Source organism: Felis catus, chromosome A2 (assembly GCF_018350175.1).
Source record: "Felis catus isolate Fca126 chromosome A2, F.catus_Fca126_mat1.0, whole genome shotgun sequence".
NCBI lineage: Eukaryota > Metazoa > Chordata > Mammalia > Carnivora > Felidae > Felis > Felis catus.
The window spans coordinates 70,606,957-70,633,980 of record NC_058369.1 but is presented as its reverse complement, the minus strand read 5'-3'; the positions used below and the strand labels follow the sequence as shown (position 1 = coordinate 70,633,980).

Here is a 27,024-nt window from a genome sequence, read left to right as displayed (position 1 = left end):
AGCAGGACCACGGTGCCCCTCGTAGCCTCTTGGGGGAGGTGCACAAGGATCCCAGGATTGAGGCAAGGGCAGGTCCAAAGGATACCATCCCACCTTCCCCTTTAGGCCCAGCTGAGAGTTGACAGCAGGAGGTGAACAGGGTTCCAGGCACACCTCATTCTTCCCTTGAGTTCCTCCACGACTGCACCTTGGATGAGATTTGTGCAATCCAAATCAGCCTTTGGAGGGAACAAAGCCATGTCTTGAAAACAAAGCCAAACAACTATTCTGAAGACACTAGAAGCATCTGGGCAATTTTATGGTCATCAGCAGAGCACTTCTGGGGTCTGATTTGCCTATGTCTTGATTGCGCCTCTAGGTACTGTCTTACTTTTCCATATATATACATATACATATACGTATGTATATGTATATATATTTACATAATTAATTGCTCTAGTAACGAACCCTCTAGCTTCATTGCCCTCTTTTAGCTTCTCTCGGTCTTTTTTCTTGCTACCATTCTCCTTTCAGCATGGATTGGGTCATTATTATGGCTGAACTGCCAGAATCTTTGTCCCTTTCATAGGCTTCATGGGGTAGTGCATCTTCGTGAGATCTGCGAGATCATTTTGCTGTCCATTTGTGTGGTATTTGTGGTGTACTCTCCTATGATCCTGTTGCCAAAGATTGATTCTAGAGCTGCTTTCTGTTAAGTGGGCTGGGTTGTTGGTACACTACTAAGAAAGAATGAGTTCAGTGGTAAGTATATTTTGTCATGAAGCCTTTGGCTTGCCTCCTATGTCTTCCCATTATGTCTTACTTGAACATTCAGGACACTCTGTTCTATAGGCGTGATCTGACTGGCTCTATCAGAACCCTCCTGTGGACCTTGTCATATGCAGATAAGATAAGCCAAGAGAGTCACATTGAGTTTTCAGTGGCATTAAAATCTTTTGACAAGGGCTCCTGGTAACCCACAAATCCTCACAACAGTTGTGGAGATGTGTAATGTAATGTATATATTTTTCAAACTGTAAATGGGGTACCTAGGTGGTTCAGTCCGTTGAGTGTTTGACCTTGGCTCAGGTGGTGATCTTGCGGTTTGTGTGTTGGAGCAACCGAGTTGGGTACTGTGCTGGGCCTGGAGCATGCTTCAGATTCTGTGTCTCCCTCTCTCTCTGCCCCTCCCCTGTTCGTGCTCTGTCCATCTGTCTGTCTCTCTCAAAAATAAAACGTTAAAAAAAAAACCCTGAAATTGAGGTCAATGTATTTATTGTAATTCTATTTCACATTAGCATTCTTTATCTCATCTAGTTAAACTTGTCAACATCTGTTTGGGTGGTGTCTCAGTCCGCTCGGCCTGCTCTAACAAAATCGAACACAGAAATTTCTTTCTTATGGCTCTGAGGGCCAGGAAGTCTAAGATCAAGGCCCCAGCATGGTTGAGTCCTATGAGGGCCATCTTCTTGATTCATAGCCAAACACCTTAGGGCTGTGTCCTCACTTGGTAGAAGGAGCAAGGGGTGTCTGTGGCGTCTCTTTTACAAGAGCACTAATCCCATTCGTGAGGACCTTATGGTCTAATCAACTTCCAGAGGCCCACCCGCTAATACCATCACATCAGGCATCAGGATTCCAACATATGGATTTTGAGGGGAAATGAACATATGGATGTTAGCAGATGATGACATGACCATGTGTTGTAGAATCTCCACTTTGTGTGCCTTGGCTGGGAGTCTTTGAGGAAATTACTGAAGCTCTCATTGAATACAGTTGATTCACTTGTAAAAGGAGAAGTGCCTTAGTGTTGTGGGAGGCCATGGGAAAGTCCCCCACTTGAACCTTAACTCTTTGTGTTGGCTGGATCAACAGATTGTGAACTTGGCTCTAAGCAGGCCCTCTGGCGTGTTGATTTCTTAACAGATGCACAGTGGCTCTGAGGGGATGAAGACTTGGCAGTCTAGTCAGCGACTAACCTGGATGCGGCAGGTTCCTGAAAGTACCACATGATCTCTGCTTGTTTCCCTCCTCTCTTCCTTTGCCATTTGAATACCCACCATACATGAAGAGGCTCAGGTGATTGATGTCTGAGAACAGGATGCTGACTGTTCCCTCAGGTAAGAGTTAAGTGCCAGACCTGGGCAAACCATTTTGAGTACCTCCTAGCTCATGTATTTTAACTGCCTCTTTGTGGAGTGTAAACCTCTTAGACCTTAACCTAGAGGACCTTGGTGCAGAAAAGCTTAGCAGATGGAGGGGAAAATGGAAACAGAGTTGGATATAGATGTTAGCCTCAGGGGAAAGAATGTGGTTTGAGTTGGGAAATGAGGAGGTGGGTAAAGGGAAGGTGCAGATATGTATCAGGTGGCCCTCCTGCCATCTCACTCCCTCTCTCTCCATAGTAAGGAAACATGAACAAATATTAACAGAACGTTCCCCAGGGCAGGTGCTGGCCCCGGTCACAGCCATTCATTCGCTTTGTAATTAACTTGACGGTGTTACTTTAGCATTATTGAGTATTTGAGTATTATTATTTGAGGAGCACTGGGTTCATGTACAGCCACCTCCCTGGGAAACCAGCTTTGCAAAAGCTTCCTGGGTCTCTTGAGGGGTGACAGGGAGGTGTCCACCTTGGGAGGAGACACCTGCCAGTCCCTGTCCCACTGGCCTGGTCTCTGGAGCCCTCTGCCTGGCTCCCGGCTGTCAGGCTGGCGGGCAGTCGGTCAGAGCATCTGGTGGGCACAGGGAGGTGCGGTGGTGCAGACCTTGGCGCCCAGGAGCTGTGCCCCCTGCGGGGGGGTGGGGGTGGGGGTGGGGGTGGGGGGATGGGGCGGCCTGGATCCTGGGCCCAAGCAGATGTGCGGGAGCGCGCGCACGAGTGCGCGCATGCGCGTGGGCCAGGGCCAGAGCCCGGTGAGGGACACAGCTGAGGCTGCGGCGGTGCTGTGAGTTGGCTCCCAGACCGCCTGCCGCCCCAAGCCCCCAAGTGTCTGGGCCAGCCAGGGACTGACGCCCACCTCAGCCCCCGACCGGGGACATGCTGCTGCCTGGCGCCTGCGACTCGGTAGCCATGGCATTGGCGGTAGGGGTAGCGGTAGTGCTCACGGGGCGCTCGCGGGAGCGTGGGCGGAGCCCGCGTGGAGAAGACTGGGAGCCATAAGCCTCCAGCCTCGGAGGGTGGCGGCCCTGCTGCTCCTGCTGCTCCTGGAGCCAGAGATCAGGGCGCGGGACGCGCTTCCCAGGCGCCTCTGTCTTTGGCCGCGCTGGTGGAGTGCCAGCACTGGCTGGAGCAGAGCACGATGCGATGCCCCCCCGGCGCCCCGGAAAGACCATCTGGGAGAAGCCTAAAGGTGGAGCAGCTGAGACCCACAGCCTCCCTCCAGGACCTGCCTCAGTCGCGGTGCTGCCAAGGTAGGGACCCTAGTGACGAGGTCGCACGTGGCCTTCCCCCCTGCCCCTCTCTGTCTTCCCCTTCCATGAGCACCCCCCCACCTCCCTGGTGCTCCGGGTTTCTTCTTGGGCTCTTTTGCGGCTGCGGTCTGGAGGCCTCAGGAGTGGGCTTTCTGGGTTGGACCCCGGTTCCCTGGAGGAGGAGGGCCCCAGATCGAGTAGGGGATTAGGCCCAGGCGGTGGGGAGTGTCTCAGGTCGAGAAGGGGGGCACCCTGAGTGCCCATGGAGGTCTGACTGGGTTGGTGGTTGGCGGGTAGAGGTGGGATCCTACGAAGGAAAGAACGAACTAATGAAGGAAGGAAGGAAAGCGTGGACCTGCGGTTGTGGGAAAGTGTCAAGGCAGGGCCAGGGAAGTGGCAGCCATGACCAGGAGGAATCATTCCTGCCTGGGAAAATGAAGTACAAGGGACCTGAGATTCCAGAGAAACATTCCAGGGAGAGTCAGGGTGGTGGGCCTGAGTTGCTGGAGGCCAGCAGGGGATGGTGTTGAAGGGATTGAGAGTGGAAGCAGCAGGTGAACACAGGCCTCCTGCCTCCCCCCTCCACACCTGCTCTCCTGCCCTGCGAAGCCTCACCGCGCCCCGCCCTGCCCTGCCCCTGGTGGCAGAGTTGCACCCTCTGATGGGGAGGGGGAGATCTCACCCCGCTTGTGGTGAAAGGGGGGTCCTCTATCATCGTGGGAGTCAATGGGACTAGGGGGTAGGAGTCTGGATTAGGGCAAGTGCAACTCCCTGTTGAGCTCTTCGTTTCTGAAGGCCGTGTGCATTCCAGCAATGAACTCGGAGCCAGGGAGGCAGGAATAAGTGGCGCTTCTGTGTTTTAGAGGGTGGTGCAGACTCTTTCCTCCTTGGAGATGCGTGCTGAAGAGAACTGGGTGTTGTGGATGGCGTCCAAAGTCATCCTTTTGGGACATGTTGGGTGGGAACGTCTTCTTCGCACTCTGGCGAGGAAGGTGGATGGAAAAGCTCCTTGTCCAAGGCAGACTTGTGGGTTTTGTTGTTCCTATCCGTGGGGCGTGGTGCTTCCCGTTTCCATGGAGCGCCTCCTGTCTTGCATTCGTTCCGTGTCTCAAGAGTTTCAGTCCTTGGCAATCACATCTCCTCCGGGACTCCCCAGGCAGCACGAGGGAGCAGTGACTCGGAGCCCACCGGGTCCCTAGAAACCAGTGCGTGTGTACTGGAGCAGGCAGTGCTCCTCTCTCAGCCTCCTTTGGAAATGAGGTCTTGAGCAAACGCTCTTTCATTGCATGGGTTCCACCTCTGTCAGGTTGTTGGCGTTTGTGTTCGTGCATGTGTGTAATTGTCTGCGGTACCATGTCTTGTATTTAGTCCGGACCACGGCAGGGTCCCAGTTCTTTCCAAAGAAACAGTTTTGTTGCATAGGAAATTCTCATTTCAATAGTGTGTCCCAATGCTGTTACACCGGATGAAAACTTCCTGCAGGCAGCACCGTGACCTCACCAAAAGCAAAAGTCTGAGAACTGAGGCTTTCCCAAACTTACATATCAAGCTGACTGGTACTTTATATTTTCAGTAAGATGGTGTGGTGTCGGCCACTTTGAGCAGCTGAGGCTCCTAAGCATCTGTTTTGTCCCCGGGGGGTGAGTTGTCTCTGTCAGCAATTCTGGAGATTATGATTGTCTTGAAGATCATTATTTTCTTGATTACCATGATTACTATATTCTGCATAACCCATCGCATGGAATTTGATAAGGAGCTCGATTCCCGGAACCTTTTTGTCACCAAACGCTCGCTACAACAAGGAAAAAACAATCACTTTTGTGTGATGGACAATGCACCTTAACTTCATTGTACTCTTTTAGTGGTATGTACATATGTTGAGGGTAATGAAAGCGTCCACTTAGATCTAAGGAGTTTTAGTGACATCATGGTACTTCAAGTAACCATAAATGTAATGGAAAATCTAAGTTACCTAGTAATCTAAGCACTCTGTCCTGTTGGATACGAAATCCTAATTAAAGAACTCAAGTCCTGGTAAAGAACTGCCAAGTCCTTGTAATTGGTTACTATTCACGTAGGTCTAGTGAATGGAATGGACTGAACTAATGTCTCTGAAATAGAGGAAGCTAGAATTTGAGATACTGAGTCACCTTTACTCTCCCTTTCCCTGTTGACATGGTCTTTTTTTATTCGATGATGTGTCTTGACCTTTACCTATTTCCCTCCTTCCTGCACCCCCCCCCCTCCGTTGCAATCATCTTTATGTATGGATGGGCTTGTTTCATTCTGTTTTGAGGATTTTTGTTTTTTGTTTCCTTAGTTTTTGAGTCAGATTCCCCATATATGTGCAAGCATTCTGTATGTGTTTTTCTCTGTGTGAATTTTTTCACTTGGCAAAATGCCCTCCAGGCTATTATAAACACTGTGGCATAATAACAGGTGTGAAGGTATTTTCGGGAGTTAGTGATTTCATGTTCAGAGTAGTACCTAGGGGGGTAATTGAGGGAAGTTGCTGGATGATATGGATGTTCTCCTCTGAATTGTGTGAGGAAACTTTACATTGTTTGCGACTGCCTCTGCACCAAGTTCCAATGCCACCAACAGGGCCCAATGATTCCCTTTCTTCCACATTGTACCCGATGCTTGTGTTTTCTTGTCTTTTTGATAAGACCATTCAGACAGGTTTCAGGTGATATCTCTTTGGCTTTGGACTTTCATTTCCCTAATGTGGAGTGACATGGAACTTCTCTTCATGTATGTGGTGGCCATCTGTATGTCTTCATTGGAAGAATGCCTCTTCAGGACTCTGCCAGTTCTATCATTGCTCTTTGGTTTTGCATTGTCGCTCTGTAGGAGTTCTTGATATCTTTTGTGTTTTAACCCTTGACCATGTATATAGTTTGCAAGTATTTTCTCCCATTAACAATGTTGCCTTTCCATTCTGTGGAAGATATTGTTGCTGTGCAGAACTTGTTTTTTGTTTTTAGTTTCATGTAGTCCCACTTGTTTAGTTTTCCTTTGTAGCTTTGGCTTCTGGTGTCAAATCCCAAAACTCAAGTCAAGACTGTGATCCAAACATTCTCATGGGTTTGGCATTTGGCTCTGTCCAGCAAAGCCAAGGACAGCAGAAAGGATTGCTTCACACTCCATGCAAGTCAAGAGAGGTGAGAGGGAGTTTAAGGGACGTCTCTGCGAGCTGCTCTCAGGCTCCCGTAGTCATTAAGCCTACAAACGATGTGCAACACACCAGCGGGCCACATGCTAGAAAGAACGTATTGAAGACATGGTGCGAACCATATCTAGACAGGATAAAATATTCCACGTGACAACACGGTCCAAGGACTTGGTGAGCCCATGCAGAACCCAACCCCTAGATACACACGCACTAGATCAGCCAAGTCTCGCCTGCCCCCCAGATACACACCAACTAGGTAAGTGAGCTGCTGCTGGCTGTTTGCAGGAAGGCCAGAGAGCAGTGATCTGCTCTGCCAAGCGTGCCCTATAATCTCCCAACTTCAGGAGATCGTTGTGCGATTTCCCACACCTTCTGTCCAAGTTCTTATCCAGGTATTTATGGTTTCAGGTCTCAAGTCTGTAGTACATTTCAACTTCGTTTCTGTGTGTGATGCTAAATAGGTGTCAAGTTGTTTTTCCGCGCCTGTTGTTTTTCTGTGCTCAGTGATTCTGGGCACCACCATTGAGGAAGACTGCCTTTGCCTCAGGTTATATTCTTGGTTCTTTTGTTGTGAATTAATTGGTTACATATGTGTGGGTTTCTTCCTGGGACTTCAGTTCTGTTCCAATGACCTGTGTGTCTGCTTTTACCCCAAGAATGTACTACTTGGGTTATTGTAGCTTTGAGATCTAGTTTCAAATCAGAAAGCATGATGCTTCCAGATGTGGTCCTCGTTCTCTTAATGACTTTGGTATTCAGAGCCTTTTGTGCTTCTGTCCACCTTGAAGGATTATTCTATTTTTGGGAAAGTGCTTCAACTTTGTAAAGGATTGCACCTAGGGAATGTGTAGGTGGCTTTAAGTAGTGTGGACATTTTGACAATCTTAATTCTTGGGATCCACTAGCATAGAATGTCTTTCTGCTTATTTCTGTCTGTTCAAATTCTTTCTCCACTGATTTCTGGTTTTCAGTAAAGAGATCTTTCATCTTCTTGGTTAAATTCATTCTTTTCTTTTTAAGTTTTTTATGTTTATTTATTCTTGACACAGAGAGATACATGGAAACACACACACATACACACACAGAAAGAGAGAGAGAGAGCACGTGTATGAGTGGAGAAGAGCTGAGAGAAAGGGAGACACAGAATCTGAAGCAGGCTCCAGACTTTGAGCTGTCAGCACAGAGCCCAACAGAAGTCTCACAACACAAATCATGAGGTCACGACCTGAGCGAAAGTCAGATGCTTCACTGACTGTGACACCCAGGTGCCTGTAGGGTGATTTGTTGTCAAGAATTTTCTTCTTTTGGAGTGATTTTAAAATTATTTTCTTAATTTCTCGCTCTGATACTTTGTGATTCATGTACAGAAATGAAGCACATTATGTACAACGGCATACATATGTTAACAGGACTGAAATCATTTATAAGGTCTACTAGTACTGTTGTAGAGTCACTGTGGTGTCTCTAGAGCATATCATGCACTCCCAGTAAGTGAAAAAGTATCTGGGAATATAGGGTGATGTGATCGAATTTAGATGAGAGTAAGCAGATATATGGAGTGAGAGTGTGCAAATTTTCTGAAATGTTTCGTGGTTGATATAATCCACCAAGTCCATAAAGAAGGTTTGTTTGGATATATGTTTTCTTTCAACCAGACCCAGAGAGCTGTAACATAAATATATGGTTCCCAACACATTGCCACAACACGCCCTGTGCATCTTGGGAGCTGGCCACCTTGTCTCTCTTTTCTGTCCTGGAACCCAGTGCCTGACTCCACCGCTCAGTGAATTCAATTCAGAATACTGCAGTTGGGACGAGACCTACATTTTTCATAGACTTCCTTGTGGAGAACATTCTAAACCCAGTGCCAATCGCTCCCCGACCCTCTCCCAAACACACACCCGTGCACAATACAACTCAGACATTGATACTGCCCAGAGCATAGGGTCAGGGCATAGAATCCTTAGTGTGGATGGTTGATTCAACCTTCAGTATTATTTAAATTATTTACAATGAAACTTGAAAACTTTTAAAGTTCACATTTCTCGGAATAGAGCAATTATTCTAAAGCCATGGTACCGAACAGGCATTAGAGCGTGTTTTCAATCATCTGTATCCGTCAATCACCACTCTAGGAGCCTCCTACTATTGTAACAGATTCCCACAAACTCACTTGCTTAAAACCACACCAACTAATTGTTACGCTCTGGACACGAAAAGTCCACAGTGAGTCTCCCGGCACTAAAGTCAACATGGCAGCAGGACTGAATTTCTTTCTCTGGACTCCATGGAAGAATCTGTTTGTTGTCCCTTCCAGCCTTTAGAGGATGCCCACCTTTTTCTCTTGGAGCCCGTGACATCTCCAAAGCCAAAGCCGGCCATGTCTGATCAGTTACTCTCACATCACATGATCTTGACACTGACTCTCCCTCTTTCACTGACATGGACCCTTGTGATTACATTGGCCCCTCCAGGCTAATCTCCCCAGCTCAAATTCCTTCATCTTATCACAGCTACAAAGTCTCTATCACCGTGTAAAGTAACGTATTCCCAAACTCATGGGGTGAGCATGTGGACATTTGTGGGAAGCTCTAGTCTACCATAGCTACTACCCCCATCAGTGAACACACCTCTAAAGCATGTCAATCAATGCAATCTCCTCATTCCTTAAATCAGCACATTACCACCCGTCAGTCTACTGCTTTTGAGAGCCAACCTGTCAGCAGCTGACACCAACTCATGTATGTCCCCGACATCCACCGTTTCCAGAACTCCACACTTCCCAAAAATTCTACATAAGATCAGCAGTGTGGCCAGTTCAGAGAGACCGTGAGTGACTGACAGGGCTTGCCCTTCCTGAAGGAAGCAATACATTCAGCTCTGTGCTTGCTGCTGCAGAAATTATGAGCAGAGCTTGTCATTTTTCAAACTATTTCAGTATGCCATGTATACATTTCCCAGAACATAACTGAATGAAAGGGAAAAGGGAAAGAAAGACCGTGCACGTGCCAGTGTTGAGGCATTTGAATTGGGGAGAGAGAAGGAGGAACCCTGTGGTGGGAGGAATCTGAGGATCCAGTGCCTTGAAGGTTCTCAGGGATAAGAGCTGTGTGCTGCAAGCAGATTTCATGGGGGGACAGGGCTGGAGGAGTGTGTGTGGATTGACTGTGTCCTGTTAAAAAGTCACACATTGGGGCGCCTGGGTGGCTCAGTCGGTTGAGCGGCCGACTTTGGCTCAGGTCATGATCTCATGGTCCGTGAGTTCGAGCCCCGCGTCGGGCTCTGTGCTGACAGCTCAGAGCCTGGAGCCCGTTTCAGATTCTGTGTCTCCCTCTCTCTCTGCCCCTCCCCTGTTCATGCTCTCTCTGTCTCAAAAATAAATAAACATTAAAAAAAAAAATTTAAAAAAAAAGTCACACATTGAACTCTAATGCCTAATGTAACTCTAATGTGACTGACTTTGCAGAAAGGCCTTTACAGAAGATATAAGGTTAAATGAAGTTAGGGGCATGGGGCCCTTGATCCAATAGGTTTAATGTCCCCAAAACAGTGAGCTTGAGCTCCCCACCTCCCACCCGTGCACAAGCACCCAGAAAAGGACACGTGACACCACAGGGCAAAGAGGGCCCTGTGTGAGGATGGGAACAGAGCTCTCACTGACACCTGAATTGGTGAGAACTTCCCATTCTGATGTTAGATTTCCAGCCTCCAGAATTGTGACAAACAGATGTCTGGTAAACCCAGACATGGTGTTCTGTGGTATTCTGTGAAGGTAGCCTAAGCTGATTAAGGCGGGTGACACTCGGGCATCGGCCTCAGCAGCTTATCCTACCTGGGCATTTCCAGAATCTAACTCAGTTTTGTCTATGTTCCGGAACTGGCACTCACAATCCACTTCCCCCCTGTGAAGGATGATCTGTGAATTTACTTTTTTTCAGTTAGCTCCATGCCCAGTGTGGGGCTTGAACTCACTGACCCCAAGATCAAGATTCCCATGCTCTACCAATGGAGCCAGCCAGGTGTGACTGACCTGTGACTTGTCACATGGTTGATGATTTCATAGCACAATTTCTTACATGTAGGAATGACCTAGACCGAAGATCTTCTTGGATTTTCTTGTCATCCACTTTGACCTCAAATATCAACCTAGAATGACCTGGGAAATCTAGGTCCAGATTCTGCAGGGTGACTCCTTGACCCCACATGGCATGCTCTTCCTTTTCTCTTGGGAAATTTCTGTGCTTCTGACTCTCCAGAACCACAAGACACGTATTTGACTGCTGTGGAGAGAGCTGGGCTTAGTCTTGGGGAGACACAGTTGAAAAGGAAAGAATCCCCAGAATCAGGGTATGTTGTGGTGTATGGAATTACAGAGGATGTTCCTGTGGGAGGAACAGAAGCTGAGCATGAGAGCCCCTGTCCCACTCCGCTTTTCGGCGGGCCCAAACCTTCCTTTTGTGGGAGCAGCAGATGAGACACTTCCAGCAATAGTCAAAAACCATCATAATAATTTATAGAAGCAAGGATTCCGTGCAGCCTCTAGATTTGAAGGCCTGGAGGCTCTTACATAGATGGCAAGCCAGCACAGCAGAAGAGGACCTCAAAGTCCGAGAAGTGTGAGTTCACCAAGCGGATAAGGAGCCCTTTGCAGATAGGTGGAGTGTGCTTAGTGGAGGTAATCTCGCAAACGAAAACTCAGGTGGGAAGAACATGCACAGGCCAACGGCACCGCGGCCTGAGGGAGAAGACAGTCTGTGCCAGCACAGGTGTATCTGCACATGGCCACCAGCTCCATTTGGGCAGGCACAGGTACTCTGCTCATCTAGGTTTGCCTGGCTCCACCTTGAAATTGTCTTTCACACAGGCCAACACAGGAAAGGCTGTGTCAGCGTGAGGGGAAGATGAGGGAAAACTTTGCACCAGCAAGAGAAGCACTCATTTTTCTCCCTGTTTGATCAGATCCTGGGGAGCTCAGCATTCATGGCCACCTGCCCCCCGACCCTTCCCCCACAGGCCTGGGCACGACAGGCTTTAGGCCACTGTTGGGGGAAGGGTGACCAAAAGTCAGGAAGCCCTGGGCATTCAGGATGACACCTGCCTGCAAAATCTCCACGCACTGAACATCTGGGTTCCTGCTTCTACGCTGTGGGTTCCGAGAGCAGGACCACGGTGCCCCTCGTAGCCTCTTGGGGGAGGTGCACAAGGATCCCAGGATTGAGGCAAGGGCAGGTCCAAAGGATACCATCCCACCTTCCCCTTTAGGCCCAGCTGAGAGTTGACAGCAGGAGGTGAACAGGGTTCCAGGCACACCTCATTCTTCCCTTGAGTTCCTCCACGACTGCACCTTGGATGAGATTTGTGCAATCCAAATCAGCCTTTGGAGGGAACAAAGCCATGTCTTGAAAACAAAGCCAAACAACTATTCTGAAGACACTAGAAGCATCTGGGCAATTTTATGGTCATCAGCAGAGCACTTCTGGGGTCTGATTTGCCTATGTCTTGATTGCGCCTCTAGGTACTGTCTTACTTTTCCATATATATACATATACATATACGTATGTATATGTATATATATTTACATAATTAATTGCTCTAGTAACGAACCCTCTAGCTTCATTGCCCTCTTTTAGCTTCTCTCGGTCTTTTTTCTTGCTACCATTCTCCTTTCAGCATGGATTGGGTCATTATTATGGCTGAACTGCCAGAATCTTTGTCCCTTTCATAGGCTTCATGGGGTAGTGCATCTTCGTGAGATCTGCGAGATCATTTTGCTGTCCATTTGTGTGGTATTTGTGGTGTACTCTCCTATGATCCTGTTGCCAAAGATTGATTCTAGAGCTGCTTTCTGTTAAGTGGGCTGGGTTGTTGGTACACTACTAAGAAAGAATGAGTTCAGTGGTAAGTATATTTTGTCATGAAGCCTTTGGCTTGCCTCCTATGTCTTCCCATTATGTCTTACTTGAACATTCAGGACACTCTGTTCTATAGGCGTGATCTGACTGGCTCTATCAGAACCCTCCTGTGGACCTTGTCATATGCAGATAAGATAAGCCAAGAGAGTCACATTGAGTTTTCAGTGGCATTAAAATCTTTTGACAAGGGCTCCTGGTAACCCACAAATCCTCACAACAGTTGTGGAGATGTGTAATGTAATGTATATATTTTTCAAACTGTAAATGGGGTACCTAGGTGGTTCAGTCCGTTGAGTGTTTGACCTTGGCTCAGGTGGTGATCTTGCGGTTTGTGTGTTGGAGCAACCGAGTTGGGTACTGTGCTGGGCCTGGAGCATGCTTCAGATTCTGTGTCTCCCTCTCTCTCTGCCCCTCCCCTGTTCGTGCTCTGTCCATCTGTCTGTCTCTCTCAAAAATAAAACGTTAAAAAAAAAACCCTGAAATTGAGGTCAATGTATTTATTGTAATTCTATTTCACATTAGCATTCTTTATCTCATCTAGTTAAACTTGTCAACATCTGTTTGGGTGGTGTCTCAGTCCGCTCGGCCTGCTCTAACAAAATCGAACACAGAAATTTCTTTCTTATGGCTCTGAGGGCCAGGAAGTCTAAGATCAAGGCCCCAGCATGGTTGAGTCCTATGAGGGCCATCTTCTTGATTCATAGCCAAACACCTTAGGGCTGTGTCCTCACTTGGTAGAAGGAGCAAGGGGTGTCTGTGGCGTCTCTTTTACAAGAGCACTAATCCCATTCGTGAGGACCTTATGGTCTAATCAACTTCCAGAGGCCCACCCGCTAATACCATCACATCAGGCATCAGGATTCCAACATATGGATTTTGAGGGGAAATGAACATATGGATGTTAGCAGATGATGACATGACCATGTGTTGTAGAATCTCCACTTTGTGTGCCTTGGCTGGGAGTCTTTGAGGAAATTACTGAAGCTCTCATTGAATACAGTTGATTCACTTGTAAAAGGAGAAGTGCCTTAGTGTTGTGGGAGGCCATGGGAAAGTCCCCCACTTGAACCTTAACTCTTTGTGTTGGCTGGATCAACAGATTGTGAACTTGGCTCTAAGCAGGCCCTCTGGCGTGTTGATTTCTTAACAGATGCACAGTGGCTCTGAGGGGATGAAGACTTGGCAGTCTAGTCAGCGACTAACCTGGATGCGGCAGGTTCCTGAAAGTACCACATGATCTCTGCTTGTTTCCCTCCTCTCTTCCTTTGCCATTTGAATACCCACCATACATGAAGAGGCTCAGGTGATTGATGTCTGAGAACAGGATGCTGACTGTTCCCTCAGGTAAGAGTTAAGTGCCAGACCTGGGCAAACCATTTTGAGTACCTCCTAGCTCATGTATTTTAACTGCCTCTTTGTGGAGTGTAAACCTCTTAGACCTTAACCTAGAGGACCTTGGTGCAGAAAAGCTTAGCAGATGGAGGGGAAAATGGAAACAGAGTTGGATATAGATGTTAGCCTCAGGGGAAAGAATGTGGTTTGAGTTGGGAAATGAGGAGGTGGGTAAAGGGAAGGTGCAGATATGTATCAGGTGGCCCTCCTGCCATCTCACTCCCTCTCTCTCCATAGTAAGGAAACATGAACAAATATTAACAGAACGTTCCCCAGGGCAGGTGCTGGCCCCGGTCACAGCCATTCATTCGCTTTGTAATTAACTTGACGGTGTTACTTTAGCATTATTGAGTATTTGAGTATTATTATTTGAGGAGCACTGGGTTCATGTACAGCCACCTCCCTGGGAAACCAGCTTTGCAAAAGCTTCCTGGGTCTCTTGAGGGGTGACAGGGAGGTGTCCACCTTGGGAGGAGACACCTGCCAGTCCCTGTCCCACTGGCCTGGTCTCTGGAGCCCTCTGCCTGGCTCCCGGCTGTCAGGCTGGCGGGCAGTCGGTCAGAGCATCTGGTGGGCACAGGGAGGTGCGGTGGTGCAGACCTTGGCGCCCAGGAGCTGTGCCCCCTGCGGGGGGGTGGGGGTGGGGGTGGGGGTGGGGGGATGGGGCGGCCTGGATCCTGGGCCCAAGCAGATGTGCGGGAGCGCGCGCACGAGTGCGCGCATGCGCGTGGGCCAGGGCCAGAGCCCGGTGAGGGACACAGCTGAGGCTGCGGCGGTGCTGTGAGTTGGCTCCCAGACCGCCTGCCGCCCCAAGCCCCCAAGTGTCTGGGCCAGCCAGGGACTGACGCCCACCTCAGCCCCCGACCGGGGACATGCTGCTGCCTGGCGCCTGCGACTCGGTAGCCATGGCATTGGCGGTAGGGGTAGCGGTAGTGCTCACGGGGCGCTCGCGGGAGCGTGGGCGGAGCCCGCGTGGAGAAGACTGGGAGCCATAAGCCTCCAGCCTCGGAGGGTGGCGGCCCTGCTGCTCCTGCTGCTCCTGGAGCCAGAGATCAGGGCGCGGGACGCGCTTCCCAGGCGCCTCTGTCTTTGGCCGCGCTGGTGGAGTGCCAGCACTGGCTGGAGCAGAGCACGATGCGATGCCCCCCCGGCGCCCCGGAAAGACCATCTGGGAGAAGCCTAAAGGTGGAGCAGCTGAGACCCACAGCCTCCCTCCAGGACCTGCCTCAGTCGCGGTGCTGCCAAGGTAGGGACCCTAGTGACGAGGTCGCACGTGGCCTTCCCCCCTGCCCCTCTCTGTCTTCCCCTTCCATGAGCACCCCCCCACCTCCCTGGTGCTCCGGGTTTCTTCTTGGGCTCTTTTGCGGCTGCGGTCTGGAGGCCTCAGGAGTGGGCTTTCTGGGTTGGACCCCGGTTCCCTGGAGGAGGAGGGCCCCAGATCGAGTAGGGGATTAGGCCCAGGCGGTGGGGAGTGTCTCAGGTCGAGAAGGGGGGCACCCTGAGTGCCCATGGAGGTCTGACTGGGTTGGTGGTTGGCGGGTAGAGGTGGGATCCTACGAAGGAAAGAACGAACTAATGAAGGAAGGAAGGAAAGCGTGGACCTGCGGTTGTGGGAAAGTGTCAAGGCAGGGCCAGGGAAGTGGCAGCCATGACCAGGAGGAATCATTCCTGCCTGGGAAAATGAAGTACAAGGGACCTGAGATTCCAGAGAAACATTCCAGGGAGAGTCAGGGTGGTGGGCCTGAGTTGCTGGAGGCCAGCAGGGGATGGTGTTGAAGGGATTGAGAGTGGAAGCAGCAGGTGAACACAGGCCTCCTGCCTCCCCCCTCCACACCTGCTCTCCTGCCCTGCGAAGCCTCACCGCGCCCCGCCCTGCCCTGCCCCTGGTGGCAGAGTTGCACCCTCTGATGGGGAGGGGGAGATCTCACCCCGCTTGTGGTGAAAGGGGGGTCCTCTATCATCGTGGGAGTCAATGGGACTAGGGGGTAGGAGTCTGGATTAGGGCAAGTGCAACTCCCTGTTGAGCTCTTCGTTTCTGAAGGCCGTGTGCATTCCAGCAATGAACTCGGAGCCAGGGAGGCAGGAATAAGTGGCGCTTCTGTGTTTTAGAGGGTGGTGCAGACTCTTTCCTCCTTGGAGATGCGTGCTGAAGAGAACTGGGTGTTGTGGATGGCGTCCAAAGTCATCCTTTTGGGACATGTTGGGTGGGAACGTCTTCTTCGCACTCTGGCGAGGAAGGTGGATGGAAAAGCTCCTTGTCCAAGGCAGACTTGTGGGTTTTGTTGTTCCTATCCGTGGGGCGTGGTGCTTCCCGTTTCCATGGAGCGCCTCCTGTCTTGCATTCGTTCCGTGTCTCAAGAGTTTCAGTCCTTGGCAATCACATCTCCTCCGGGACTCCCCAGGCAGCACGAGGGAGCAGTGACTCGGAGCCCACCGGGTCCCTAGAAACCAGTGCGTGTGTACTGGAGCAGGCAGTGCTCCTCTCTCAGCCTCCTTTGGAAATGAGGTCTTGAGCAAACGCTCTTTCATTGCATGGGTTCCACCTCTGTCAGGTTGTTGGCGTTTGTGTTCGTGCATGTGTGTAATTGTCTGCGGTACCATGTCTTGTATTTAGTCCGGACCACGGCAGGGTCCCAGTTCTTTCCAAAGAAACAGTTTTGTTGCATAGGAAATTCTCATTTCAATAGTGTGTCCCAATGCTGTTACACCGGATGAAAACTTCCTGCAGGCAGCACCGTGACCTCACCAAAAGCAAAAGTCTGAGAACTGAGGCTTTCCCAAACTTACATATCAAGCTGACTGGTACTTTATATTTTCAGTAAGATGGTGTGGTGTCGGCCACTTTGAGCAGCTGAGGCTCCTAAGCATCTGTTTTGTCCCCGGGGGGTGAGTTGTCTCTGTCAGCAATTCTGGAGATTATGATTGTCTTGAAGATCATTATTTTCTTGATTACCATGATTACTATATTCTGCATAACCCATCGCATGGAATTTGATAAGGAGCTCGATTCCCGGAACCTTTTTGTCACCAAACGCTCGCTACAACAAGGAAAAAACAATCACTTTTGTGTGATGGACAATGCACCTTAACTTCATTGTACTCTTTTAGTGGTATGTACATATGTTGAGGGTAATGAAAGCGTCCACTTAGATCTAAGGAGTTTTAGTGACATCATGGTACTTCAAGTAACCATAAATGTAATGGAAAATCTAAGTTACCTAGTAATCTAAGCACTCTGTCCTGTTGGATACGAAATCCTAATTAAAGAACTCAAGTCCTGGTAAAGAACTGCCAAGTCCTTGTAATTGGTTACTATTCACGTAGGTCTAGTGAATGGAATGGACTGAACTAATGTCTCTGAAATAGAGGAAGCTAGAATTTGAGATACTGAGTCACCTTTACTCTCCCTTTCCCTGTTGACATGGTCTTTTTTTATTCGATGATGTGTCTTGACCTTTACCTATTTCCCTCCTTCCTGCACCCCCCCCCCTCCGTTGCAATCATCTTTATGTATGGATGGGCTTGTTTCATTCTGTTTTGAGGATTTTTGTTTTTTGTTTCCTTAGTTTTTGAGTCAGATTCCCCATATATGTGCAAGCATTCTGTATGTGTTTTTCTCTGTGTGAATTTTTTCACTTGGCAAAATGCCCTCCAGGCTATTATAAACACTGTGGCATAATAACAGGTGTGAAGGTATTTTCGGGAGTTAGTGATTTCATGTTCAGAGTAGTACCTAGGGGGGTAATTGAGGGAAGTTGCTGGATGATATGGATGTTCTCCTCTGAATTGTGTGAGGAAACTTTACATTGTTTGCGACTGCCTCTGCACCAAGTTCCAATGCCACCAACAGGGCCCAATGATTCCCTTTCTTCCACATTGTACCCGATGCTTGTGTTTTCTTGTCTTTTTGATAAGACCATTCAGACAGGTTTCAGGTGATATCTCTTTGGCTTTGGACTTTCATTTCCCTAATGTGGAGTGACATGGAACTTCTCTTCATGTATGTGGTGGCCATCTGTATGTCTTCATTGGAAGAATGCCTCTTCAGGACTCTGCCAGTTCTATCATTGCTCTTTGGTTTTGCATTGTCGCTCTGTAGGAGTTCTTGATATCTTTTGTGTTTTAACCCTTGACCATGTATATAGTTTGCAAGTATTTTCTCCCATTAACAATGTTGCCTTTCCATTCTGTGGAAGATATTGTTGCTGTGCAGAACTTGTTTTTTGTTTTTAGTTTCATGTAGTCCCACTTGTTTAGTTTTCCTTTGTAGCTTTGGCTTCTGGTGTCAAATCCCAAAACTCAAGTCAAGACTGTGATCCAAACATTCTCATGGGTTTGGCATTTGGCTCTGTCCAGCAAAGCCAAGGACAGCAGAAAGGATTGCTTCACACTCCATGCAAGTCAAGAGAGGTGAGAGGGAGTTTAAGGGACGTCTCTGCGAGCTGCTCTCAGGCTCCCGTAGTCATTAAGCCTACAAACGATGTGCAACACACCAGCGGGCCACATGCTAGAAAGAACGTATTGAAGACATGGTGCGAACCATATCTAGACAGGATAAAATATTCCACGTGACAACACGGTCCAAGGACTTGGTGAGCCCATGCAGAACCCAACCCCTAGATACACACGCACTAGATCAGCCAAGTCTCGCCTGCCCCCCAGATACACACCAACTAGGTAAGTGAGCTGCTGCTGGCTGTTTGCAGGAAGGCCAGAGAGCAGTGATCTGCTCTGCCAAGCGTGCCCTATAATCTCCCAACTTCAGGAGATCGTTGTGCGATTTCCCACACCTTCTGTCCAAGTTCTTATCCAGGTATTTATGGTTTCAGGTCTCAAGTCTGTAGTACATTTCAACTTCGTTTCTGTGTGTGATGCTAAATAGGTGTCAAGTTGTTTTTCCGCGCCTGTTGTTTTTCTGTGCTCAGTGATTCTGGGCACCACCATTGAGGAAGACTGCCTTTGCCTCAGGTTATATTCTTGGTTCTTTTGTTGTGAATTAATTGGTTACATATGTGTGGGTTTCTTCCTGGGACTTCAGTTCTGTTCCAATGACCTGTGTGTCTGCTTTTACCCCAAGAATGTACTACTTGGGTTATTGTAGCTTTGAGATCTAGTTTCAAATCAGAAAGCATGATGCTTCCAGATGTGGTCCTCGTTCTCTTAATGACTTTGGTATTCAGAGCCTTTTGTGCTTCTGTCCACCTTGAAGGATTATTCTATTTTTGGGAAAGTGCTTCAACTTTGTAAAGGATTGCACCTAGGGAATGTGTAGGTGGCTTTAAGTAGTGTGGACATTTTGACAATCTTAATTCTTGGGATCCACTAGCATAGAATGTCTTTCTGCTTATTTCTGTCTGTTCAAATTCTTTCTCCACTGATTTCTGGTTTTCAGTAAAGAGATCTTTCATCTTCTTGGTTAAATTCATTCTTTTCTTTTTAAGTTTTTTATGTTTATTTATTCTTGACACAGAGAGATACATGGAAACACACACACATACACACACAGAAAGAGAGAGAGAGAGCACGTGTATGAGTGGAGAAGAGCTGAGAGAAAGGGAGACACAGAATCTGAAGCAGGCTCCAGACTTTGAGCTGTCAGCACAGAGCCCAACAGAAGTCTCACAACACAAATCATGAGGTCACGACCTGAGCGAAAGTCAGATGCTTCACTGACTGTGACACCCAGGTGCCTGTAGGGTGATTTGTTGTCAAGAATTTTCTTCTTTTGGAGTGATTTTAAAATTATTTTCTTAATTTCTCGCTCTGATACTTTGTGATTCATGTACAGAAATGAAGCACATTATGTACAACGGCATACATATGTTAACAGGACTGAAATCATTTATAAGGTCTACTAGTACTGTTGTAGAGTCACTGTGGTGTCTCTAGAGCATATCATGCACTCCCAGTAAGTGAAAAAGTATCTGGGAATATAGGGTGATGTGATCGAATTTAGATGAGAGTAAGCAGATATATGGAGTGAGAGTGTGCAAATTTTCTGAAATGTTTCGTGGTTGATATAATCCACCAAGTCCATAAAGAAGGTTTGTTTGGATATATGTTTTCTTTCAACCAGACCCAGAGAGCTGTAACATAAATATATGGTTCCCAACACATTGCCACAACACGCCCTGTGCATCTTGGGAGCTGGCCACCTTGTCTCTCTTTTCTGTCCTGGAACCCAGTGCCTGACTCCACCGCTCAGTGAATTCAATTCAGAATACTGCAGTTGGGACGAGACCTACATTTTTCATAGACTTCCTTGTGGAGAACATTCTAAACCCAGTGCCAATCGCTCCCCGACCCTCTCCCAAACACACACCCGTGCACAATACAACTCAGACATTGATACTGCCCAGAGCATAGGGTCAGGGCATAGAATCCTTAGTGTGGATGGTTGATTCAACCTTCAGTATTATTTAAATTATTTACAATGAAACTTGAAAACTTTTAAAGTTCACATTTCTCGGAATAGAGCAATTATTCTAAAGCCATGGTACCGAACAGGCATTAGAGCGTGTTTTCAATCATCTGTATCCGTCAATCACCACTCTAGGAGCCTCCTACTATTGTAACAGATTCCCACAAACTCACTTGCTTAAAACCACACCAACTAATTGTTACGCTCTGGACACGAAAAGTCCACAGTGAGTCTCCCGGCACTAAAGTCAACATGGCAGCAGGACTGAATTTCTTTCTCTGGACTCCATGGAAGAATCTGTTTGTTGTCCCTTCCAGCCTTTAGAGGATGCCCACCTTTTTCTCTTGGAGCCCGTGACATCTCCAAAGCCAAAGCCGGCCATGTCTGATCAGTTACTCTCACATCACATGATCTTGACACTGACTCTCCCTCTTTCACTGACATGGACCCTTGTGATTACATTGGCCCCTCCAGGCTAATCTCCCCAGCTCAAATTCCTTCATCTTATCACAGCTACAAAGTCTCTATCACCGTGTAAAGTAACGTATTCCCAAACTCATGGGGTGAGCATGTGGACATTTGTGGGAAGCTCTAGTCTACCATAGCTACTACCCCCATCAGTGAACACACCTCTAAAGCATGTCAATCAATGCAATCTCCTCATTCCTTAAATCAGCACATTACCACCCGTCAGTCTACTGCTTTTGAGAGCCAACCTGTCAGCAGCTGACACCAACTCATGTATGTCCCCGACATCCACCGTTTCCAGAACTCCACACTTCCCAAAAATTCTACATAAGATCAGCAGTGTGGCCAGTTCAGAGAGACCGTGAGTGACTGACAGGGCTTGCCCTTCCTGAAGGAAGCAATACATTCAGCTCTGTGCTTGCTGCTGCAGAAATTATGAGCAGAGCTTGTCATTTTTCAAACTATTTCAGTATGCCATGTATACATTTCCCAGAACATAACTGAATGAAAGGGAAAAGGGAAAGAAAGACCGTGCACGTGCCAGTGTTGAGGCATTTGAATTGGGGAGAGAGAAGGAGGAACCCTGTGGTGGGAGGAATCTGAGGATCCAGTGCCTTGAAGGTTCTCAGGGATAAGAGCTGTGTGCTGCAAGCAGATTTCATGGGGGGACAGGGCTGGAGGAGTGTGTGTGGATTGACTGTGTCCTGTTAAAAAGTCACACATTGGGGCGCCTGGGTGGCTCAGTCGGTTGAGCGGCCGACTTTGGCTCAGGTCATGATCTCATGGTCCGTGAGTTCGAGCCCCGCGTCGGGCTCTGTGCTGACAGCTCAGAGCCTGGAGCCCGTTTCAGATTCTGTGTCTCCCTCTCTCTCTGCCCCTCCCCTGTTCATGCTCTCTCTGTCTCAAAAATAAATAAACATTAAAAAAAAAAATTAAAAAAAAAGTCACACATTGAACTCTAATGCCTAATGTAACTCTAATGTGACTGACTTTGCAGAAAGGCCTTTACAGAAGATATAAGGTTAAATGAAGTTAGGGGCATGGGGCCCTTGATCCAATAGGTTTAATGTCCCCAAAACAGTGAGCTTGAGCTCCCCACCTCCCACCCGTGCACAAGCACCCAGAAAAGGACACGTGACACCACAGGGCAAAGAGGGCCCTGTGTGAGGATGGGAACAGAGCTCTCACTGACACCTGAATTGGTGAGAACTTCCCATTCTGATGTTAGATTTCCAGCCTCCAGAATTGTGACAAACAGATGTCTGGTAAACCCAGACATGGTGTTCTGTGGTATTCTGTGAAGGTAGCCTAAGCTGATTAAGGCGGGTGACACTCGGGCATCGGCCTCAGCAGCTTATCCTACCTGGGCATTTCCAGAATCTAACTCAGTTTTGTCTATGTTCCGGAACTGGCACTCACAATCCACTTCCCCCCTGTGAAGGATGATCTGTGAATTTACTTTTTTTCAGTTAGCTCCATGCCCAGTGTGGGGCTTGAACTCACTGACCCCAAGATCAAGATTCCCATGCTCTACCAATGGAGCCAGCCAGGTGTGACTGACCTGTGACTTGTCACATGGTTGATGATTTCATAGCACAATTTCTTACATGTAGGAATGACCTAGACCGAAGATCTTCTTGGATTTTCTTGTCATCCACTTTGACCTCAAATATCAACCTAGAATGACCTGGGAAATCTAGGTCCAGATTCTGCAGGGTGACTCCTTGACCCCACATGGCATGCTCTTCCTTTTCTCTTGGGAAATTTCTGTGCTTCTGACTCTCCAGAACCACAAGACACGTATTTGACTGCTGTGGAGAGAGCTGGGCTTAGTCTTGGGGAGACACAGTTGAAAAGGAAAGAATCCCCAGAATCAGGGTATGTTGTGGTGTATGGAATTACAGAGGATGTTCCTGTGGGAGGAACAGAAGCTGAGCATGAGAGCCCCTGTCCCACTCCGCTTTTCGGCGGGCCCAAACCTTCCTTTTGTGGGAGCAGCAGATGAGACACTTCCAGCAATAGTCAAAAACCATCATAATAATTTATAGAAGCAAGGATTCCGTGCAGCCTCTAGATTTGAAGGCCTGGAGGCTCTTACATAGATGGCAAGCCAGCACAGCAGAAGAGGACCTCAAAGTCCGAGAAGTGTGAGTTCACCAAGCGGATAAGGAGCCCTTTGCAGATAGGTGGAGTGTGCTTAGTGGAGGTAATCTCGCAAACGAAAACTCAGGTGGGAAGAACATGCACAGGCCAACGGCACCGCGGCCTGAGGGAGAAGACAGTCTGTGCCAGCACAGGTGTATCTGCACATGGCCACCAGCTCCATTTGGGCAGGCACAGGTACTCTGCTCATCTAGGTTTGCCTGGCTCCACCTTGAAATTGTCTTTCACACAGGCCAACACAGGAAAGGCTGTGTCAGCGTGAGGGGAAGATGAGGGAAAACTTTGCACCAGCAAGAGAAGCACTCATTTTTCTCCCTGTTTGATCAGATCCTGGGGAGCTCAGCATTCATGGCCACCTGCCCCCCGACCCTTCCCCCACAGGCCTGGGCACGACAGGCTTTAGGCCACTGTTGGGGGAAGGGTGACCAAAAGTCAGGAAGCCCTGGGCATTCAGGATGACACCTGCCTGCAAAATCTCCACGCACTGAACATCTGGGTTCCTGCTTCTACGCTGTGGGTTCCGAGAGCAGGACCACGGTGCCCCTCGTAGCCTCTTGGGGGAGGTGCACAAGGATCCCAGGATTGAGGCAAGGGCAGGTCCAAAGGATACCATCCCACCTTCCCCTTTAGGCCCAGCTGAGAGTTGACAGCAGGAGGTGAACAGGGTTCCAGGCACACCTCATTCTTCCCTTGAGTTCCTCCACGACTGCACCTTGGATGAGATTTGTGCAATCCAAATCAGCCTTTGGAGGGAACAAAGCCATGTCTTGAAAACAAAGCCAAACAACTATTCTGAAGACACTAGAAGCATCTGGGCAATTTTATGGTCATCAGCAGAGCACTTCTGGGGTCTGATTTGCCTATGTCTTGATTGCGCCTCTAGGTACTGTCTTACTTTTCCATATATATACATATACATATACGTATGTATATGTATATATATTTACATAATTAATTGCTCTAGTAACGAACCCTCTAGCTTCATTGCCCTCTTTTAGCTTCTCTCGGTCTTTTTTCTTGCTACCATTCTCCTTTCAGCATGGATTGGGTCATTATTATGGCTGAACTGCCAGAATCTTTGTCCCTTTCATAGGCTTCATGGGGTAGTGCATCTTCGTGAGATCTGCGAGATCATTTTGCTGTCCATTTGTGTGGTATTTGTGGTGTACTCTCCTATGATCCTGTTGCCAAAGATTGATTCTAGAGCTGCTTTCTGTTAAGTGGGCTGGGTTGTTGGTACACTACTAAGAAAGAATGAGTTCAGTGGTAAGTATATTTTGTCATGAAGCCTTTGGCTTGCCTCCTATGTCTTCCCATTATGTCTTACTTGAACATTCAGGACACTCTGTTCTATAGGCGTGATCTGACTGGCTCTATCAGAACCCTCCTGTGGACCTTGTCATATGCAGATAAGATAAGCCAAGAGAGTCACATTGAGTTTTCAGTGGCATTAAAATCTTTTGACAAGGGCTCCTGGTAACCCACAAATCCTCACAACAGTTGTGGAGATGTGTAATGTAATGTATATATTTTTCAAACTGTAAATGGGGTACCTAGGTGGTTCAGTCCGTTGAGTGTTTGACCTTGGCTCAGGTGGTGATCTTGCGGTTTGTGTGTTGGAGCAACCGAGTTGGGTACTGTGCTGGGCCTGGAGCATGCTTCAGATTCTGTGTCTCCCTCTCTCTCTGCCCCTCCCCTGTTCGTGCTCTGTCCATCTGTCTGTCTCTCTCAAAAATAAAACGTTAAAAAAAAAACCCTGAAATTGAGGTCAATGTATTTATTGTAATTCTATTTCACATTAGCATTCTTTATCTCATCTAGTTAAACTTGTCAACATCTGTTTGGGTGGTGTCTCAGTCCGCTCGGCCTGCTCTAACAAAATCGAACACAGAAATTTCTTTCTTATGGCTCTGAGGGCCAGGAAGTCTAAGATCAAGGCCCCAGCATGGTTGAGTCCTATGAGGGCCATCTTCTTGATTCATAGCCAAACACCTTAGGGCTGTGTCCTCACTTGGTAGAAGGAGCAAGGGGTGTCTGTGGCGTCTCTTTTACAAGAGCACTAATCCCATTCGTGAGGACCTTATGGTCTAATCAACTTCCAGAGGCCCACCCGCTAATACCATCACATCAGGCATCAGGATTCCAACATATGGATTTTGAGGGGAAATGAACATATGGATGTTAGCAGATGATGACATGACCATGTGTTGTAGAATCTCCACTTTGTGTGCCTTGGCTGGGAGTCTTTGAGGAAATTACTGAAGCTCTCATTGAATACAGTTGATTCACTTGTAAAAGGAGAAGTGCCTTAGTGTTGTGGGAGGCCATGGGAAAGTCCCCCACTTGAACCTTAACTCTTTGTGTTGGCTGGATCAACAGATTGTGAACTTGGCTCTAAGCAGGCCCTCTGGCGTGTTGATTTCTTAACAGATGCACAGTGGCTCTGAGGGGATGAAGACTTGGCAGTCTAGTCAGCGACTAACCTGGATGCGGCAGGTTCCTGAAAGTACCACATGATCTCTGCTTGTTTCCCTCCTCTCTTCCTTTGCCATTTGAATACCCACCATACATGAAGAGGCTCAGGTGATTGATGTCTGAGAACAGGATGCTGACTGTTCCCTCAGGTAAGAGTTAAGTGCCAGACCTGGGCAAACCATTTTGAGTACCTCCTAGCTCATGTATTTTAACTGCCTCTTTGTGGAGTGTAAACCTCTTAGACCTTAACCTAGAGGACCTTGGTGCAGAAAAGCTTAGCAGATGGAGGGGAAAATGGAAACAGAGTTGGATATAGATGTTAGCCTCAGGGGAAAGAATGTGGTTTGAGTTGGGAAATGAGGAGGTGGGTAAAGGGAAGGTGCAGATATGTATCAGGTGGCCCTCCTGCCATCTCACTCCCTCTCTCTCCATAGTAAGGAAACATGAACAAATATTAACAGAACGTTCCCCAGGGCAGGTGCTGGCCCCGGTCACAGCCATTCATTCGCTTTGTAATTAACTTGACGGTGTTACTTTAGCATTATTGAGTATTTGAGTATTATTATTTGAGGAGCACTGGGTTCATGTACAGCCACCTCCCTGGGAAACCAGCTTTGCAAAAGCTTCCTGGGTCTCTTGAGGGGTGACAGGGAGGTGTCCACCTTGGGAGGAGACACCTGCCAGTCCCTGTCCCACTGGCCTGGTCTCTGGAGCCCTCTGCCTGGCTCCCGGCTGTCAGGCTGGCGGGCAGTCGGTCAGAGCATCTGGTGGGCACAGGGAGGTGCGGTGGTGCAGACCTTGGCGCCCAGGAGCTGTGCCCCCTGCGGGGGGGTGGGGGTGGGGGTGGGGGTGGGGGGATGGGGCGGCCTGGATCCTGGGCCCAAGCAGATGTGCGGGAGCGCGCGCACGAGTGCGCGCATGCGCGTGGGCCAGGGCCAGAGCCCGGTGAGGGACACAGCTGAGGCTGCGGCGGTGCTGTGAGTTGGCTCCCAGACCGCCTGCCGCCCCAAGCCCCCAAGTGTCTGGGCCAGCCAGGGACTGACGCCCACCTCAGCCCCCGACCGGGGACATGCTGCTGCCTGGCGCCTGCGACTCGGTAGCCATGGCATTGGCGGTAGGGGTAGCGGTAGTGCTCACGGGGCGCTCGCGGGAGCGTGGGCGGAGCCCGCGTGGAGAAGACTGGGAGCCATAAGCCTCCAGCCTCGGAGGGTGGCGGCCCTGCTGCTCCTGCTGCTCCTGGAGCCAGAGATCAGGGCGCGGGACGCGCTTCCCAGGCGCCTCTGTCTTTGGCCGCGCTGGTGGAGTGCCAGCACTGGCTGGAGCAGAGCACGATGCGATGCCCCCCCGGCGCCCCGGAAAGACCATCTGGGAGAAGCCTAAAGGTGGAGCAGCTGAGACCCACAGCCTCCCTCCAGGACCTGCCTCAGTCGCGGTGCTGCCAAGGTAGGGACCCTAGTGACGAGGTCGCACGTGGCCTTCCCCCCTGCCCCTCTCTGTCTTCCCCTTCCATGAGCACCCCCCCACCTCCCTGGTGCTCCGGGTTTCTTCTTGGGCTCTTTTGCGGCTGCGGTCTGGAGGCCTCAGGAGTGGGCTTTCTGGGTTGGACCCCGGTTCCCTGGAGGAGG

General features: G+C 48.9%; 1 long non-coding RNA gene across 2 annotated transcripts in view; it reads left to right on the top strand.

The window, feature by feature from the left end:
• Positions 1–26,113, top strand: part of LOC123383821 — a 58,487-nt gene extending 32,374 nt beyond the window's left edge. For both annotated transcript variants that reach the window (XR_006594068.1, XR_006594069.1), the window contains 3 exons: positions 1,906–2,099; positions 13,631–13,824; positions 25,355–26,113. This is a non-coding gene — a long non-coding RNA (uncharacterized LOC123383821). The remainder of the gene's footprint in view (positions 1–1,905; positions 2,100–13,630; positions 13,825–25,354) is intronic.
• Positions 26,114–27,024: the final 911 nt, after the last annotated feature.